Here is a 15467-nt window from a genome sequence, read left to right as displayed (position 1 = left end):
CATGCCACATAGACAAACATGTCTGTTGGTGTTAGGACTCCAGATAAGGTTTTTTTCCCTGTGGATTATTTTAGCTATAGGCTTCTCATGGATTCCCCTCCATTCTGGCCCCAGAGATCTCCTGCTTTTGAATGAATAGTGAAGTTTTAACAATTACCTGTTCACTGTTGCCTCAGTCCCTCAAAAATAATTTTGTAGGACATTAAAATACCATAAGTATTTACAAATTGGCTTCTGTTAAAGTGTTTTGACACTACTCTTTTTTTTTTTTTCTGTGAACAAATACTTTTTAATGGGTTTAAAGTTTTTTTTGCTTGTTTGTTTTGTTTTTACAAATATACTGGAGAATCACACAATGCTGCCAGCATTGGACATAGTCCAGGGACCACAAGTCTGCACACTCCTTTGCTACTGGTCCTGTAATGGCAGAACCTTTCATCTGGCCTTTATTGCTCACTATGACCCCTGCATTATCTTCAAAAGAAAGAAACACACCATCTTTTCTCCGGTAGGGCTTTCATTGTCAAATGACTACTGCTGGATGCACCTTTTATCTGAGCTCTGGTTTGCCTTTCTTGACTGTAGCCATCCCCATGTCACCCACACTAGCAGCGGGAAGTCTGTTCAGCCATCCCTTGATCCTCTTCACGGAGATGATATACAGGTTTTTGGCTCCTGTGTTGTCAGCCCAGTTGATCACAGCTCCTACTGGAAGACCCACAGAAATCCGGAATTTCACACCAGAGGGCCCACCACATCCTCACTTCCACATCTTGAACCCGAAAAGAAGGAAAAAGGAAGTAGATTTTGACACTATTCTTAAACAAATTATAGGCAAATTTATCCTGTTTAAAAAAAAAAAGATAAAGAATAGGCTGGACGCGCTGGCTCACGCCCGTCATCCCAGCACTTTGGGAGGCCGAGGCAGGTGGATCACAAGGTCAGAAGTTCAAAAGTAGCCTAGCCAAGATGGCGAAACCCCATCTCTACTAAAAATACAAAAATTAGCTGGGTGCAGTGGCAGGCGCCTGTAATCCCAGCTACTCAGAAGGGTGAGGCAGGAGAATTGCTTGAACTCGGGCTTCAGAGATCGCAGTGAGCCAAGATCATGCCACTGCACTCCAGTCTGGGCAACAGAGCGAGACTCCATCTCAAAAAAAAAAAAAAAAAAAGAACAGAGTTCTCACCTCTGCAATCAGCAATTCCGTATATTCAGAACTTTGAATATCTTTGCAAATCTGTTAAAGTATAAGCACCAGAAATAGGCTCATGCGAAAAAAATTATGTGGCTAGTAACGGATCTAGTAATATTCTTTAAAAATTCAGAACTACAGTAATCTCTAGTACTGAATATTTGCAACATGTTCATGAAAAAAAGACTTATATACTCTAATATGATTAAAACACACTTCAAGATTAAAATATTCATTTAAATGGTTCATATTGCCTGACCTTCCTTCGGAAGGTCTAAGGCTTTTTGTGGAAAAGCCCTTCTTAGAACTCCCTAAATTGAATAGTCACCGTTGAATAGCCATTTTCTACATTCCACTCAGAGTCAGGTTGGCCTGAGGTTTTCAGATGTCATCAGCTTGTCCAGCAGAAACATGTGTCTTTGGATTGCTCCTTCCTACTCCATGAACATGTAAAGTTAAAGCCACTCTTTCAACAGAGCTTCCTTCTCTGGGAAGGTTGGCCTGGTCCCTTTCCTCCCTAAAGGTAGGACTATCACCACCTGTGAAGAAAGATGGAAAGGGATAGGAGAGGGAAAAAGAAATTCCCTTCCCCAGGCCTACATAAGGAAGGGGAAAATTTCTCTTTTCTTAGCAATTCAGAGATCCTGACTGGCATCACCTCCCAGGACTCCAAATGCTTCCTTTCTTGTTATAATCCTCTTAAGTTCTTTTTTTCCCATTCGCCCTGTGATTCTGTCAGTGTTTCCCACTCATTCTTACTGGGCTTGGCGCCCCTCCTCCACACTGCAAACCTCACCCAGAAGCAAGGAAAGAGGCCTGGGGGCTTTCAAGTTTATGGCCCATTATAGGTGCATGCTGGGAGGTGTTGAGCAGGGCTGCGGAACTAATCAGTTATCTTAACACTGCGGACAGTAGGGCTAGCATTTGTGGATTGCCAAATGTCACTGCTTACTTCAACTGTAGAAAAAAGAAATCAGCTTTATGAATTACTGATCAGTGCTTTGAATACCCCCCCTCAAAAAATCTACAAAATCACCTACCAGAGCTAACCAATTAAAGAAAGAAAGAAAGCAAAAACTCAAAAGAAAATTCTTTGCTCAGTGAACAAAATTAAAGGCAAGGTAAATCAATGCTATTGCAGAAATTGTAAATGAAACAAAGAGACATGTGTTATGTTCCAATGAGGCTCATATGAAACCGACACTAAGATTCCATACCCAGGGTTAATCACAAAACCATAGAATATGGATTAAGCTACTGTGAAAGGTAAAATACAAAGCAACAGGACAGAGAAATTTTAATCAGGAACAAAGATTGCCATAATCCCCAAATGGGTTTGTTTTTGGAAGAAGAGACATGTGTAGAGGACAAACATTCTTAAAACAATAGGAGTGGTGTATAAAATTAACCAAAGTAAGATCTAGGCTAATGTTTGGGTGAATCAGAGTAAGTACTTTCTACAAGTCATGTGTTCTGCACAAGACTAACTCTATGCATCTCTTCAGTATGGTCTAATTTTTCTAAAATTAGACTGTAGCTCTTTGAAGGCAAGAATTTCTTCTTTATGCTTTATAGCTTCTGGTACACAAGGATTATCTAATTTTAAAAAATTAGTCCACTCTCGTAATATCTTTTTTTTTTTTTTTTTTTTGAGACGGAGTCTCGCTGGTCTCACAGGCTTGAATGCAGTGGCGAGATCTCCGCTCACTGTAAGCTCCGCCTCCCGGGTTCACGCCATTCTCCTGCCTCAGCCTCCTGAGTAGCTGGGACTACAGGCTAATTTTTTGTATCTTTATAGAGACGGGGTTTCACCGTGTTAGCCAGGATGGTCTCAATCTCCTGATCTTGTGATCCGCCCGCCTCGGCCTCCCACAGTGCTGGGATTACAGGCGTGAGCCACCTCGCCCGGCATATTATCTTATTTTTTTGGACATCCTTATAGTATTATTATTACTGTAAAGCTCTTCTTCCGCTCGTTTTTTCCCCCTGAAGATGGGTGGAAAATTCCACATAAATGGTGCAAAAATAAAAATCATAGGCAGCTATAAGAAATAATTATTGTTTGACAACAATCACACCAATTTAACGATAATAACAGAGCATATTATGAGAAAAAAATAAGTTGGTTCTTTTTTTTTTTTCTTTTCCTGAGAAGAGATAATATATTTGCAGGTGTCTTCTCACCAACCAAAGCAGGCACACCTCTATGGGACAAACAAGCTCATTTTGTCAAGACACTTATTTATAGAATCCTTGAAAAACTAAATAAATAAGGGTAATTTCTCCAAAGAATATTTCGAACATTTTTGAGAATCTTGGATGGAAAAGCCAGTACCACAATAAACAAATGTAAATTTTAATGTAGTTTTTCTTCTTCTTCTTCTTCTTTTTTTTTTTTTTTTTTTTTTTTTTTTTTTTGAGACAGTGTTACTCTGTTGCCCAGGCTGGAATGCAGTGGTTCGATCTCAGTTCACTGCAACCTCCACCACTTGGGTTCAAGCCATTCTTCTTCCTCAGCCTCCTGAGTAGCTGGGATTACAGCATGCACCACCATGCCTGGCTAATTTTTGTATTTTTAGTAGAGACAACGTTTTGCCATGTTAGCCAGCTCCAATTCCTGGCCTCAAGCAATCCACCCAAGGCGGCCTCCCAAAGTGCTGAGATTACAGGCATGAGCCACCACGCCTGGGATTAATGTAGCTTTTTCTAAAAGAGTAAGAATAAATTCTAAGAAATTAACTTAACTTGTGGGAAACTAGTATGTTAGCAAGACAGGAAATCTGGTAAGTTCCAGACAAGAAGCTTAAAATGTATAACTGTGTAGATCATGATAATGAAAACATACAGTTTTACTATATTATTCATTTCTGTGACAAAGTATGTAATAATTATCATCATATTTTAGTCAGCTTAGCAGATCACACTTTGAACTCTCTAGGATAGGCTGAAAACGTAAACTGGAAAGTAGAGAACAAAGAGTCTGTAAAAGGCCAATTCCTTGTTGAGCCAATACACATAATATCCTATAAAGAATGGACTGCTAACACTTAAGTGATAATAATACTGTAACAATTAAAATCTTGCATTTAGGCCGGGTGCAGTGGCTCATGCCTGTAATCCCAGTACTTTGGGAAGCCGAGGTGGGCGGATCACGAGGTCAGGAGATCGAGACCATCCTGGCTAACACGGTGAAACCCCATCTCTACTAAAATTACAAAAAATTAGCCGGGCGTGGTGGCAGGCGCCTGTAGTCTCAGCTACTCAGGAGGCTGAGGCAGGAGAATAGCGTGAGCCTGGGAGGTGGAGCTTGCAGTGAGCCGAGATCCTGCCACTGCACTCCAGGCTGGGGGACAGAGTGAGACTCCGTCTCAAAAAAAAACATAAATACATAAAAATAAAAATCTTGCATTTATAGAAAGCTTTACACTTTTCAAGTGCATTTATTTTAGCTTATTTGATATCCCCAAATCATGAGTATTCATCTTTGGACCCTGAGAAAAATGTATTCTTCATTCAAAAGATTCTTGGGCTATCTTGCTTTGTGCAAGAAAACAGTGCAAATCAGTGAGTACTTCCCTCCCAAGCATGAATTTTGTTTTCCTCATAGCACAATGTAATAGGAATACGAACACAATATGAAAGCAGGTTTAAATTGCTATGAATCAGTGAAAGAAAACCCTTATTGAAATCACAAATTATTTATCTTGGAGACATAATTCTCCAAATCAACAAAATAATATATTTGATGGAAACTGCTGGCTTTCTACCAAAATCTATTTTCCTTCTTGTCCTGGGCATATGACTACCAGGGTAGATCACATTTCCCAGCATCCTTTGTGGTTACTTGTTGCTATAGAACATGAGAAGTAATCAATTCTACTACTTGGCCTGAGTTGAGGACACAGGGTATGTTTCCTCCTGTTCTTTCTTCCTTTTTCACTTGAAGGAAATGAGTTGGCAATCTCACTTTGCCATGCATATGGCAACAGTGCCCTAGGGGATGGTTGTGCAAGCTGATGGAAGGTACCTGAGTCTTTGATATCAGGGAGTCAAGCTGCCCTGGACCATTCTCCGGATACAATGAGAAAAAGAAACTTTTGCTTTATTTAAGCAATTATATTTAACATCTGTTTGCTATATCAGCTTATCTTTAATATATATTCCTTAAACAGAAAGATTTTTATCATGAGAATGAATGTCATGTATCTGTGAAGATATAGATAAAAAGATAAGGGATACAGCTCATCCTTGTCAAATGGAGCAAAGTTCACACATCCGTGGTGGTATCCAAACCATGCTTAATAAAAAACAATTCAGTTAGCCATCCATGAATGCTTATAAGTTTCAGTAATAGTAATAAGTGAATTTGTGTCATCTTGAGCAATTAAATACACAGTTTATTAAATGAGCAATTAAATACACAGTTTATTAAATGAAACCAAGAAACAAAGGGAATAACATGTTATCAATGTCTCACATATTGAAGAGATTTGAATTTCATCTGAAAATTCCTAACATTTGGTAAGTTGACAGAGTTAAATAGTCAATCTTAGGATTTTTACAATGACCTCCACATTTTTCCAGAAAGTAGTTTGTGAAGATGTAAAGCATATTTTATATCTTATGTTTGACATGCATGCACTGATTAATAGGTTATATTCAGCCCCACTCACTTGTTGGCTTTACAACAAATGACAGCCTTGATTTTGTGACATGGCAAGTCTTTGAGCCCTCTTATCAACTAGAAATTTTTGTATGTGTATAGAATTTATTTACTTATGAAATCTGCTTCTAGTTACTGAGAAGAAGCATACTATGAATTTTTTAAGCAGAGAGGGGTTTGTGAAAAAAAATAGAAATGTAAAAGAGATTATTCTGTATAAGCCTACCTCATAAATAATACTTATACTGCCCAAGGTAATTTATAGATTCAATGCCACCCCCATCAAGCTACCAAATACTTTCTTCACAGAATTGGAAAAAAATACTTTGAAGTTCATATGGAGCCAAAAAAGAGCCCGCATTGCCAAGACAATCCTAAACCAAAAGAACAAAGCTGGAGGCATCATGCTACCTGACTTCAAACTATACTACAAGGCTACAGTAACCAAAACAGCATGGTACTGGTATCAAAAATATTTATAGAGCAATGGAACAGAAGAGAGGCCTCAGAAATAACACCAAACATCTATAACCATCTGATCTTTGACAAACCTGACAAAAACAAGAAATGGGGAAAGGATTCCCTATTTAATAAATGGTGTTGGGAAAGCTCACTAGCCACATGTAGAAAGCTGAAGCTGGATCCCTTCCTTACATGTTATACAAAAATTAATTCAAGATGGTTAAAGACTTAAATGTTAGACCTAAAACCATAAAAACCCTAGAAGAAAACCTAGGCAATGCCATTCAGGACATAGGCATAGGCAAGGACTTCATGACTAAAACACCAAAAGCAATGGCAACAAAAGCCAAAATAGACAAATGGGATCTAGTTAAACTAAAGCCGCTACTGGCCAGCAAAAGAAACTACCATCAGAGTAAACAGGCAACCTACAGAATGGGAGAAAAATTTAGAAATCTACCCATCTGACAAAGGGCTAATATCCAGAATCTATAAAGAACTTAAACAAATTTTCAAGAAAAAAAACAAACAACCCCATCAAAAAGTGGGCAAAGGATATGAACAGACAATTCTCAAAAGAAGACATTTATGCAGCCAACGGACACATGAAAAAATGTTCATCATCACTGGTCATCAGAAAAATGCAAATCAAAACCACAATGAGATACTAGCTCCCACCAGTTAGAATGGCAATCATTAAAATGTTAGGAAACAACAGGTGCTGGAGAGGAGGTGGAGAAATAGGAACACTTTTACACTGTTGGTGGGAGTGTAAATTAGTTCAATCACTGTGGAAGACAGTGTGGCAATTCCTCAAGGATCTAGAACTGGAAATAACATTTGACCCAGGGATCCCATTACTGGGTATATACCCAAAGGATTATAAATCATTCTACTATAAAGACACATGCACACGTATGTTTATTGCAGCACTATTCACAACAGCAAAGACTTGGAACCAACCCAAATGTCCATCAATGATAGACTGGATTAAGAAAATGTGGCACATGGACCAGGTGCAGTAGCTCACGCCTGTAATCCCAGCACTCTGGGAGGCCGAGAGAGGCAGATCACCTGAGGTCGGGAGTTCAAGGCCAGCCTGACCAACATGGAGAAACTCCATCTCTACTGAAAACACAAAAATTAGTTGGGCGTGGTGGTGCATGCCTGTAATCCCCACTACTGAGGAGGCTGAGGCAGGAGAATTGCTTGACCCTGGGAGGCAGAGGTTGCAGTGAGCAGAGATTGCACCATTGCACTCCAGCCTGGGCAACAAGAGCAAAACTCTGCCTCAAACAACAAAAAAAGAAAAATAAAAGAAAGAAAATATGGCACGTATATGCCATGGAATACTATGCAGCCATAAAAAAGGATGAGTTCATGTCCTTTGCAGGAACATGGATGAAGATGGAAACCATCAGTTTGAGGAAACTATCACAAGGACAGAAAACCAAATACTGCATGTTCTCACTCATAGGTGGGAATTGAACAATGTGAACACTTGGACACAGGGAGGGGAACGTCACACGCTGGGGCCTGTCGTGGGGTGGGAGCCTGGGGGAGGGATGGCATTAGGAGAAATACTCAATGGAAATGACGAGTGAATGGGTGCAGCAAACTAACATGGCACATGTGTACCTATATAACAAACCTGCACGTTGTGCACATGTACCCTAGAACTTAAAGTATAATAAAAAATCCTTGGAAGTATGAAATATTTCTAAGATCCTGTAAGTGCACAATTCATACACAGTATCTACTTTATCACTTAATTTAGAGAGCTGGGGCAGGGCATGGTGGCTCACGTCTGTAATCCCAGCACTTTGGGAGGCTGAGGCAGGTGGATCACCTGAGGTCAAGACCAGCCTGAACAACATGGAGTTCAAGACCAGCCTGAACAACATGGAGAAACCCTGTCTCTATTAAAAATACAAAATAAGCTGGGCATGGTGGCACATGCCTATAATCCCAGCTAGTTGGGAGGCTGAGGCAGGAGAATTGCTTGAACCCGGGAGGTGGAGGTTGTGGCGAGCCAAGATTGCACCATTTCACTCCAGCCTGAGCAACAAGAGTGAAACTCCGTCTAAAAAAACAAACAAACAAAACAAAAACAAATTTCAAAAAAATTTTTAAAGAGATTATTCTGTATAAACCTACCTCATAAATAATAACACTTAATTATGTTAATTATAATAACAATAATATAATTAATATTAAATACTGGGTGATTATTAACTGCCAGGCATTATTCGAAATATTTTACGTGTATTAATTCATGTTATTCTCATAACATCTTTGTCAGTAAGTGGAAGAGCCAAGACCCAGTCCAGATAGTCAGATCTTCTTAACCACAACCCTATTCTGTATTATAGGGAATAGAATATTTAAAAGAATAATATTAATATATTGTTAAAATATATTAAAATATTTAAAAGAGTAATAATTATACCTTGTTATACACTGCAGAATGTTTTCAGATCTCATATTAAGCTGAATTCTCACAGCTTCATTAGGTAGAAAATATTATATATATTTCACAGATTAGAAAACATTTGAAGAATTCCGTCAGTTGCCCAATGTTATATAACAAAAGTGTGACACACTGACAGCATAGAATTGGAACCTAAATTTTCTAATCCAACTCCATCCTCTTTCATTTCAACAAGTTGTCAGAATTTTTTTTTTTTTTTTTTTGAGACGGAGTCTCGCTCTGTCGCCCAGGCTGGAGTGCAGTGGCCGGATCTCAGCTCACTGCAAGCTCCACCTCCCGGGTTTACGCCATTCTCCTGCCTCAGCCTCCTGAGTAGCTGGGCCTACAGGCGCCCGCCACTTCGCCCGGCTAGTTTTTTTGTATTTTTTAGTAGAGATGGGGTTTCACCGGGTTAGCCAGGATGGTCTTGATCTCCTGACCTCATGATCCGCCCGTCTCGGCCTCCCAAAGTGCTGGGATTACAGGCTTGAGCCACCGCACCCGGCCAAGTTGTCAGAATTTTATTTGCCCAAAATGTACCATCTGGTAATTAATATTTTTCTTTTTGTTGTTGTTCCCTGTGCACATAACATAGTTCCTGGCACGTAGGTGAGAATCAATACATATTTGTTGAGGCCGGGCATGGTGGCTCACACCTTTAAGAGGCCAAGGTGGGAGGACGCTTGAGCCCAGGAGTTTTTTTTTTTTTTTTTTTTTGAGACGGAGTCTCGTTCTGTCACCATGCTGGGGTGCAGTGGCATAGTCTTGGCTCACTGCAACCTCCACGTGCCTGGTTCAAGTGATTTTCCTGCCTCAGCCTCCCGAGTAGCTGGGAGGACAGGCGCCCACCACCACACCGGCTAATTTTTTGTATTTTTAGTAGAGACGGGGTTTCACCACGTTGGCCAAGATGGTCTCGATCTCTTGACATCGTGATCAACCTGCCTCGGCCTCCCAAAGTGCTGGGATTACAGGCATGAGCCACCGCGCCCGGTCAGGAGTTTATTTATTTATTTATTTATTTATTTATTTTTGAAATAGAGTTTCTCTCTTGTTACCCAGGCTGGAGTGCAATGGCACAATCTCGAGTCACTGCAACCTCCGCCTCCTGGGTTCAAGCGATTCTCCTGCCTCAGCCTCCTGAGTAGCTGGGATTACAGGCATGCACCACCTTGCCTGGCTAATTTTGTATTTTTTAAAGAGAGACAGGGTTTCTCCATGTTGGTCAGACTGGTCTTGAACTCCCAACCTCTCAGGCGATCTGTCTGCCTCGGCCTCCCAAAGTGCTGGGATTACAGGCATGAGCCACCGCACCTGGCAAGCCTAGAAGTGTTAGACCAGCCTGGGCAACATGGTGAGACCTGCCTCTACAAAAATTTTTTAAAAAATTAGCCAGGCATGGTGGCACACACCTGGAGTCCTATCTATGCAACAGGCTGAGAAGAGAGGTTTGCTTGAGCCCAGAAGGTCAAGGCTACAGTGAGCTCTGTTGGCACCACTGCACTCCAGACGTGATGAAAGAGGCAGACCCTATCAAATAAATAAATAAATAAATAAATAAATAAATAAATAAAATATTTATGGAGTGAATGCATGAATGAATGACTTGGGCCTGGAAGGTTGAGTAGAATTTTGACTTAACTTGCCTAAGTTTGGAGGCATGGGCTAAAGGGGATAGTTCTCAGAACTTACACAAGTGTGTTAGTCTGCGTTTGTGGAAGCTGTTTGTTCAGCATCTGGAAAAGAGGCCTTGGGATATACTCAAATGAAATGAAAACATTTGTCCTCAAAAAACCTTGTATCTAAATGTTCATAGCAGAATTACGAATGACACACCGAAATAAAATAGCTGATTCTCACCGATGTGCCAGGCATTATGCTATATGCACAAGAAACAACAAAAAGAAAAATAATAATTTTCAAACATTACATTTTGGACAAATAAAATTCTGATAACTTGTTGAAATGAAAGAAGATGGACTTGGGTTAGAAAACTTAGGTTCCGATTCAATGCTCTTCGTATGTCATTCTTTTTGGTTAAAATAACCAAAAGTTTTGGTCTGAGTGCAGTGGTTTTATAACAAATTGATTACAACCAGTCACAGATTTCTGTTTTTTTTTTTTTCTTAGACGGAGTCTCACTCTGTTGCCCAGGCTGGAGTGCAGTGGTGCAGGATCTCTGCTCACTGCAACCTCCTTCTCCTGGGTTCAAGTGCTTATTCTGCCTCAGCCTCCTGAGTAGCTGGGATTACAGGTGTGCACCACCACACCCGGCTAATTTTTGTATTTTTAGTAGATACAATGTTTCACCATGTTGGCCAGGCTGGTCTCGAACTCCTGGCCTTGTGATCCACCTGCTTCAGCCTTCCAAAGTGTTGGGATTACAGGCCTGAGCCACTGCACCTGGCCCCAGTCACAGATTTCTTTGTTCCTTCTCCACTCCCACTGCATCACTTAACTAGCCTTAAAAATTTTTTTAATAAAATTAAAAAAAAAAAAGAGGTGTAAACAACCCAAATGCCCATCAACTGATGCATGGATAAGCAAACTTTCATATATCCATATTAATATTATTAATGGAAGTAATATTAACAATATTATTCATTCATTAAAGGAGACAAAGTACTGATACATTATACAACATAGATAAACTTTGAAATGTTATACTAAGTGAAAGGAGCCTGTCACAAATGCCACATATTATATGATTCCATTTATTTGAAATGTCCAGAAAAGGCAAATCTAGTAGCTTAGGGCATAGGATATAAAGCATATTTTATATCTCATGTCTGACATGCATGCACTTATTAGGAGGTTGTATTCAGTTCCATTCATTTATTGTTGGCTCTGCAACAAATGACAGGCTTGATTTTGTGACACGGCAAGACATTTTTTAAAAAAGACTTATGGCCGGGCGCGGTGGCTCAAGCCTCTAATCCCAGAACTTTGGGAGGCCGAGACGGGCGGATCACGAGGTCAGGAGATCGAGACCATCCTGGCTAACCCGGTGAAACCCCGTCTCTACTAAAAAATACAAAAATCTAGCCGGGCGAGGTGGCGGGCGCCTGTAGTCCCAGCTACTCGGGAAGCTGAGGCAGGAGAATGGCGAGAACCCGGGAGGCGGAGCTTGCAGTGAGCTGAGATCCAGCCACTGCACTCCAGCCTGGGCGACAGAGTGAGACTCCGTCTCAAAAAAAAAAAAAAAAAAAAAAGACTTATGTATTGATTGCTTTGGGCTGGTGGAGATGGGAAGATGAGGAGTTTGCATGGTGGTAGCTAAAGAGTATGGGTTTTTTGAGGGAGATTTTAAAATGTTCTAAAATTGATTGTGATAATGGTAGTACAACCCTGTGATACATTTACAAACACTGAATTGTGTGAGAACAAACTCATCTGTCCAAACCCAAAGAATAGACTCAGAGAACCAGAGAACAGCGAAAGTGATACTTATAATGACAGTCTTGCCAGATCAGGTGTCTGATGGGCAGGCACACCCTGCACAGTTTCAACAAGCAACGTATCCCCTAGTACACACGTCCCTCCCCTAGTTCCTCATAGACTGAGTATATGGGGTTACAATCTTCCCGGATGTCGCCGACTGGTTGTTGCGTAGGGGCTTTAGGTGTTTTTTTCTTTTTTTTTGAGACGGAGTCTCGCTCTGTTGCCCAGGCTGGAGTGCAGTGGCCGGATCTCAGCTCACTGCAAGCTCCACCTCCCGGGTTCACGCCATTCTCCTGCCTCAGCCTCCCGAGTAGCTGGGACTACAGGCGCCCGCCACCTCGCCCGGCTAGTTTTTTTGTATTTTTTAGTAGAGACAGGGTTTCACTGTGTTCGCCAGGATGGTCTCGATCTCCTGACCTCGTGATCCGCCCGTCTCGGCCTCCCAAAGTGCTGGGATTAGAGGCTTGAGCCACCGCACCCGGCCAGGTGTTTTCTTTAAGGTTGTCCTGATGCATTTTGTTGCAGCCCACAATACATTGCAATTCTAGTCAGCTCAGGGGCTCTTAAGTATTTGACTTACAACCTAAGTAGCTAGGCAGGCTGATAAGAACAGACAAACTGAGCTATTTTGCAGGCTAGTAAACTTTCATCTTAGACTAAACTTCTTTGGTTTGGGTGAGGGCAACTAATGGGTTGTGGGGTATGGGGATAACAAGCAGGAGTTAGTTATCTAAGCAGGGGCCTAGTATATCTTGTTTCTTCTGTAGTTTGCTGACCTAAGCCGATTTAAGGCACTTTGTCTTGAAAATGGACCACTGTATACATTATTTCCTTCAAATTGTATGCTTTATATTATTTATTTATTTATTTGTTTATTCTGAGATAGGGTCTCACTCTGTTACCTAGGCTAGAGTGCAGTGGAGTGATCATGGCTCACTGCAGCCTTGACCTCTGGGCTCAGGTGATTCTTCCTCCCACTTCAACTTTCCAAATAGCTGGGACTACAGGCATGTACCACCACACCTGGCTAATTTTTGTATTTGTCGTAGAAACAGGGTTTCGCCATGTTGCCCAGGCTAGTCTTGAACTCCTGGCCTTAAGCAATCCTCCCGCCTCAGCCTCCCAAAGTGCTGGGATTACAGGTGTGAGCCACCAGTGTTTGGCCTGAATTGTATACTTTAAATTGGTGAATATTATGGTATATGAGTTAGAGTTCAAAAAAGCTATTACATGCACAAAAGAATTGATTAGGAAAGTCCAAGGAAAGGATAGAAGTCAAAACAATCCTTTTTAAAAATTTTTCTTTAGCTGTCCTTTAGGTCACATTTCTGAAGAAATGCCTAATTTGTTTTCCTTTATTTTACAAACTCTCGGAAATCTAGTTTGCTCTAATCTCTTACAATACATTTAAAATGAGCAAAATAACTTAGAAGATTGTTCTAAACTGGTAGTGAGATTGATGTTCAAATGATATTTATTCAAATACTAAATAATAAATTAATATGCTTATTTTAAATTTTAAAAGGAGCAATTGCAGAATAAATTTTACTCATTTTTTAATGTTTTGATTAAAATATATATATTTCAAATTAAATGGTAAGAGCATGGCACAAAATATCAAAATCAAAGTCAACAGCTATTTAATTGGCCACATAAATTGGCTTCCTGTGGCTTTGAGAACATAAAAAGTTTAAAGTAGATTTTGATAAACTTGTACATTCCATTTGAAATGACAATATTGTGGTTAATACAAAACCACAATGTTCATTGGCTTCAACAGGTCACTTTACAAATAAAAACTACTGGTCTCTCAGCAAAACATAGATGGTACAGTGAAAATAGATCAACACTTCCTCTGTGTCACTGACTGACGCAGGAACTTCTAAGATTCTCCTCCAAAGGTCTTATGAAGTATTTGGTTGGAATTGCAAAATCATGGCCAGGGATCTGGCAATAATTCAAAATAGCTTTACGAAGGATTATACGTTGGGATCAGGCTAAATTTTTTGAAAGATTGTTTTTCGATCCTGAGATATGCTCCGTCACTTTAATCTAGGCTCTATGTCTTAGAATTTGATTGCTGTGGTTGTTGCCACTTCATTATAAATGAGAAAGGTATTCAGTCATGCTGAATGAGGACATTTATATGTAAATAGAAGATGTTTTGCTTTGGCAATACCACTATTCCTGGGATTGAAGTGTATATGATTTTCCAAGTGCTACACTAGCCACTAAAAAAAAAAAAAAAAAAAAATCATGGTTTAAAAAGAACCAAAAACACTATGTATTTGGAATATTAATGTCTTTTTATTTTATGTCCCATAGTTAGTGTTTGGAAAGGAACAAAAGAATTAGAAGCAGTCTACATTACATAAATGATTCCATATGTGCATCCAAACTGCTATTTTACAATTATTATTTAAAGAGAAATATCTCCATAAAAATATTTCACCAAGCATATCTTGTTGACAATCCCAGTGTTTAATTAGGTTATTTTTCTAAAACAACATGATAAACCTCGTCTAATTTTGCAAATTAGCTCAAAGCCTCATCCAACAACCTAACCAGAAGTGATAGAAGTTACAAGTGATATGGATAAGAATTTTCAGACTCTGATTTAAAAATTAAATTATAGGCCATTACAGATCTCAAGTTCATCATGTTCATTCAATTCATTTGAATATTCAATTAGTATTTTCCATGTCCAAGGCAAGATAATGTATGGTAGGAAGAAAATAAAAAAGCATAAGACACTGTCATACCCTCAAAGAACTTTCAAACCAGTGGAGAACACAAACAAGTGAGTTCTAGAAGGTGAATAGTTTTAGCCTCTATGTAATTCTCCAAACACCATCTTTGGCTCATCCTTACACACATCCTTTAGACCTCAGATGTACTTTCACGGGAAACAAATATTTCAAATTTCTATCAAATATTTTTTCTTCAAGAGTTATTTTAACCACTCATGACAAACTTTGTTTTAAAAATTCTTAGAACAATATAAAGTATCTAGTGTCAAAACATAAGTAATCAAATGATCATTTGTAGCTGAAATTTTAGAGTTAAAATATTGGGATTCTAATGGAGTCTATGACTAAGATATGCATCATTATTCAACGAAAATATTCTACATTGTATTTTCTTACTAATAAGTTCCTTTTTGTACTTTTAGGGTCTCAATAACCCTTACTTTGTTTACATAATAGAGAAAACATATATATCATTTTATATATATATC

The 15467-nt window shown here is 39.5% G+C and overlaps 1 pseudogene; it reads right to left on the bottom strand.

Annotated features, from left to right (window-relative positions):
* Window positions 1-348: 348 nt before the first annotated feature.
* On the bottom strand, window positions 349-772 carry LOC115898182 (annotated as a pseudogene).
* Window positions 773-15467: the final 14695 nt, after the last annotated feature.

This window comes from Rhinopithecus roxellana, chromosome 6 (assembly GCF_007565055.1).
Source record: "Rhinopithecus roxellana isolate Shanxi Qingling chromosome 6, ASM756505v1, whole genome shotgun sequence".
NCBI classification, from domain to species: domain Eukaryota; kingdom Metazoa; phylum Chordata; class Mammalia; order Primates; family Cercopithecidae; genus Rhinopithecus; species Rhinopithecus roxellana.
Note: the sequence above shows the minus strand (reverse complement) of the source record. Positions and strands in the feature narration are given on the sequence as shown.